Here is a 6,000-nt window from a genome sequence, read left to right on the forward strand (position 1 = left end):
GTCCGTCTTAAATATTCAGGTTGGTAATTGGCACATGCATGTGAGGAAACTGCCTAAGACTGGGAAGGAACCATCAGAGACGATTAGAGGGAGCAGTGGCAGCACTCACACAGGTCCAATAATAAGGCCTGTCCTTCTTGTTGGCTAGACCAGAACATATCACAATTCATGGAGTATTTGAGAGAACTCAGAAGGATATTGTTTCAGTAGTGGAGAATAATCAGTTTCAGGCTAAATGTCACATTGATCCTACCCAACAAGAAAGATCCAAAATGATCAAACTGTTTCCAAGGAACTTTATTGTTATGAAACAAAACTCAAGAATATCTTTTAAAAGTACGAAAATGGGAATCCCTGGATGGTTCAGTGGTTTAGTGCCTGCCTTTGGCCCAGGTTGTGCTCCTGGAGACCTGGGATCGAGTCCCCAATCAGGCTCCCTGCATAGAGCCTGCTTCTCTCTCTGCCTGTGTCTCTGCCTGTCTCTCTCTCTCTCTCTCCCCTTTGTCTCTCATGAATAAATAAATAAAATCTTTAAAAAAAAAGTACAAAAATACCCAGTACCTAACAAGGTAATACCTAGAATGTCTGACATCCAAATAAATATTACCATGCATTCAAATAAGCAAGAAAATCTGACCCATAATATGGAGGGCAAGCCATTAAGCAAAAGGAAATTAGAACTCACACAGATATTAGAATTAGCAAAGACCATAAAAGTTATTTAACTGCTTCTTATCTTGAAGTAGGGCTTAGAATGTTTTTTAATAATACAAATTAAATGTCTAGAGATGAAAATTATAATGTCTTAGGTGAAAAATACACTAGATGGGATTTATACCATATTAGATATTAAAGAAAAGAAGATTCATGAACTTAATAATATAAAATAGAAACTATTCAAATGAATCACACAGAGAAGAATTAAAATTTGAGGCAGACATAAATCATACATTATCAATAATTATATTAAATATAAATGGACTAAATTCTCCAAGTAAAAGGCAGAAATAAGACCCAGCTATTGGATGTTTACAAGAGACACACTTTAGTTTCAAAGACACAAATGCATTACAAATAAGAGGATGGGAAAAAAGATATATCATGCAAATAGTAACCAAAAGAGAGCTTAGTGGCTACATTTATATCAGACAAAATAGATTTTTAAGACAAAAATTGTTAGTAGAAACAGATATTTTATAATGATGCAAGGAAGATTTAACAATAACATTTGGGTATAAAACAATTACAAACATATATGCGCTTAATAGTGCCTCAAAATATGTGGAACAAAAATGGACAGAATTGGGACACTGGCTGGCTCAGCAGTTAAGCATCTGCCTTCAGCCCAGGGAGTGATCCTGGAGTCCCGAGATCGAGTCCCACATCAGGCTCCCTGCATGGAGCCTGCTTCTCCCTCTGCCAATGTCTCTGCCTCTCTCTCTCTCTCTCTCTCTCTCTCTCTCATGAATAAATAAAATCTTTTAAAAATGGATAGAATTGAAGGGAAAAATAGACAATTTAGTAATAATGGTTGGACACTTTGTTATCCAACTCTCAATAATGAATGAACAATTATGCAGAAGATCAGCAAGGAAATAGAGGATTTGCACAGCATATAAGTCAACCAGGCCTAACAGGGATCTATAGAATACTCCACCCCAAAACAGCAAGATTCACATTCTTCTCAAGCCCACATGAAATGTTCTCCAGGCTATACCAATGTTAGGCCATGAAACAAGCCTCAAACTTAAAAAGATTGAAATTAAAAAGATTAAGTAAAAAAGAGCATCTCTAACCACAATGGAATTAAATTAGAAACTAATAACAGAAAGAAATTTGGAAAATTAACAAATATGTTGGAAGTAACATATTCCTAAGTAGAGAAATTAGGAAATATTTTTAAATAAATGAATGTGAAAACAACATGCCGGCACTTATGATATTCAGCTAATGCAGTGCTTAGAGGGAAATTTATAAATGCCTATATTAAAAAAGAATATCTAAAATCTGTATCTTCCACCATAAGAAACTAAAAGAGAAGAGCAAATAACCCAAAGCTAGCTGAGGAAGGAAATAAGAGTAGAATAGAAGAAATAGAGAATATAAAAACAGAGAACATCAATGAAGCCAAAAGTTGGTTCTCTGAAAAAATCAACAGAATACAAACACATAGACTGATCAAGAAAAAAAAGAGAAAACACTCCAATTACTAAAATCAGAAAGAGAGGAAATTATCACTAATCTTAGAGAGAAAGATTATCTTTTTCTTGTAATCTTTTTCAAAGATTACAAAGGAATGCTATGAATTAGTTGTGTGCCAACTAATTAAATAACATGGATTAAATGAGCAAACTGCTGAAACTGACTCAAGAAAAGGTAAAAGATCTGAGTTAAGTTTGGATTAATAATTAAAAATTTTCGTGGGTGCTTAACTGGCTCAGTTGATAGAGCATGTGACTTTTGATCTTGGAGTTGTGAGTTCAAGCCCACCATTGGGTGTAGAGATTACTTAAAAATAAGATCTTGAAAAAAAAAAAGTGAGATAAAATTTCCCACAAATTGCAGGCCTAAATAGTCTCACTGGTGAAATCTACCAAACCTTTAAAGATGAATTCTAATATTTTATAAACTGTTTCAAAAAATAGAAGAGGAAGAAATATTTCTCAACTCAATCTATGATACCAGTATTTCTGTAATACCAAAACCAAGGATATCACAGAAAAACTTCAAACCAATATCCATTGCAAATGCGGATGTAAAAATCTTTAACAAAATGCTAGCAAACTGAATTCAATCATGTACACAGGAGATGCACATGACAAAGTTGGATTTATCTCAGGAATATATCCAAGGTTGGTTTGGTATCTGAAAAACGATGTAATACACCATCTTCATAGAATAAAAGGACAGTAGACATGATCATCTCAGTTGACACAGAAAAGGCATTTTTGACAAATTCCAGCACTCTTTCATGATAAAACCAGTAAAAAAAGTAGGAATAGAAGAAAGCTACTTCAACTTGATAAAAGGCATCTATGAAAACCCCACAGATAACATTATATTTAATGGTGAAAGACTGAATGCTTTCTCCCTAATATCCCAAAGTTAGGATGTCAGCTGTTATTCTATTTAATATTTTACTGGAGACACTGGTCAGGTAAATTAAGCAAGAAAAAAATAAAAGGCATCAAGATTGAAAAGAAGTAAAACTCTCATTTGTAAATGACAAGTTGTAAAATGACAAGTTGTAAATGACATCTAGCAAGTTTGCAAGATGTAAGATCAATATACAAGGCAGTTGTATTTCAATACACTATCAATAAACAATCTGAAAGCAAAATGAAGAAAACTATAATTTACAATAGAATCAAAAACAAAAAAACTTGTCAATAAAATTTTAAAAAAGAATTATAGGATCTGCTCATTGAAAACTACATAGTACTGTTGAGAGAATTTTAAGAAGATCCAAATAAATGGAAAGACATCCCATGTTCATGGATTGGAAACCTAGTATTATTAAGATGGAAATATTGCCCAAATTCATCTACAGTTTCAACATACCCCTACCAAATTCTCAGTTGGCTTATTTTGAAGAAATTGTCAAGCTTATCCTAAAATTCATGTGGAAATGCAAGGGACCCACAATAGCTAAAATAGTTCTAGAAAGGAAGAACCAAGCTGGAGGACTCATACTTCTTGATTTTGTATTCAAGAAGTGTAAAATTGCCAGTGTAATACTGGCACAAGGACAAACATATAGAGACATATAGATCAATACAAAAGGATTAAGAGTCCAGAAATAAACTCTCAATTGATTTTCAACATGAGTGCTGAGATAATCAAATAAAGAACAATCTAGATGCTCACATTAAAAAGAATAAAATTGGATCTGTACCTCACACCATACACAGAAATTATCTCAAAGTGGGCCCAAGACCTAAATATAAGAACTATAATAATAAAATTTTTAGAAGAAACCATAGGAGTAAGTCTTAATAATATTCATAATATTGAGGAGATGTTTTCTTAGATACAACATGAAAAGTGCAAGCACAAAAGGAAAATAGGTAAGTTGGGCTCCATCTAAACTAAAGCCTTTCAGTGCTTCAAAGGACATCATCAAGAAAGTGCAAGACAGCCCATAGGTGGGTGAAAAATATGCAAATCTGTCTATTCAGGGACTTAAATGCAGAATATATAAAGAACTCTTACAAATCAATATGAAAAGAGACAACCCAATTTAAAAATGGAAACAGGATCTGAAAGATTTCTCCCAGGAAGATATACAAATGGCCAATATTCACATAACAAGATGCTCAATGTCATTAGCCACCAGAGACATGCAAATCAAAAATATAATGAACTACCAATTTACACTCACTGGAATGGCTGTAATAAACAATAAAGTTCCACAAGCGTGTGGAAAAATTGGAACCATCATATATACCTAAGGGGAAAGTAAAATGGTGCAGCTACTTTGGTAGTTTCTCAAAAAATTGAATACACCTCATGACCCAACAATTCAATTCCTATCCCCAAGAAAAACGGAAACATACATACACACAAAAGCTTAATCTTCATAGCTTCATTGTTCATAGTAGTCCCAAAATACAAACAGGCCAATTGTCAATCATTTGATGAAATGATGAACAAAATGTGGCATATTCATATGATGGAATATTGTTAAACCATAAAAAAGAATGAAGTACTTATACATAGTACAACATGGATGAACCTTGAAAACATTATGGTAAGTGAAAGAAAACAAGCATGGGAGACTAGATATCATAAAATTCCATTTATATGAAGTGTCCAAAATAGGCACATCTATAAAGACAGAAAGCTAATTAGTGATTGTCTAGTGTAGGGTGGGGGAGGATGGGGAATTACTGTTAATGGGTGTGCTAGGCATAATAATGGTCTCCAAATATGTCCATATTTTAATCTTTAGAACTTACAAATATATTACCTTACATGACAAAATGGAATCTGCAGAAGTGATCAAATAAGTATATAGACCTTGAGATGGGGGGATTATCCTGAGTTAGCCACATAAATATCTAATTATATGAATCTTTAAAAATGGAGACCCTCATGTTTGGCCTGAGAGGGAGATATGAATGGTCAGAGACGTGCAGTTGCTGGCTTTTTAGATGGAGGAAGGGGACTATGAAGCAATAAGTGTGGATGCCCACTAGAAGCTGGAAAAAGCAAGGAAATGAACGTTTCCCTAAACCTCTACAACAGAATGCAGGCCTGCCATCATTTTAATTTTAGCCCAGTGAGGCCATTTCAGATTTCTGACTCCAGAACTAAGATAATAAATTCATATTGCTTAAGCTACTAAATTTGTGGTAACTTATTGCAGCAGCAGCCATAGAAAACTAATATAATGGATATTCTTTGGGGGTGATGAAAGTGTTCTAAAATTATGATGTGGTAATGGTTGGACAACTTTCTGAACATGCTAAAAGTTATTGATGCATATGCTTTAAACAGATGAATTTTATGGTATGTGAATTATGTCTCAGTAAAACTGCTAAAAAAAAATAAGAAAAGCATCATTGAGGTAAGAGAGCCAATATATTTATAATTTGAGTTCCCAGAGGAAAAGTAGAAAAATATTTGAAAAAAAATGACCAAAAATGTTCAAATTTTGATGTAAACTACAAACTCATAGATCCAAAGATCACAGTGAACTGCAAGCATGAGAAACTTGAAGAAAGCTATACCAAGGCTCATCATAATCAGACTGCTCAAAACCAGTGATTAAAGAAAAAGTTTAAAGGCAATCAAGGAATAAAGATGCGTTATGTGCACAGGAACAAAGATAAGGATGAGAGTGACTTTTCTTTGGAAATGAGAGAAGATAGTGGAGTGATATCTTTTTTTTTTTTTTTAAGAGTTTCTTTCTTTTTTTTTTTTTTTTTAAGATTTTATTTATTCATGAGAGACACACCGAGAGAGGTAGAGACATAGACAGAGGGAGAAGCAGGCTCC

Source organism: Vulpes lagopus, chromosome 8, assembly GCF_018345385.1.
Source record: "Vulpes lagopus strain Blue_001 chromosome 8, ASM1834538v1, whole genome shotgun sequence".
NCBI lineage: Eukaryota > Metazoa > Chordata > Mammalia > Carnivora > Canidae > Vulpes > Vulpes lagopus.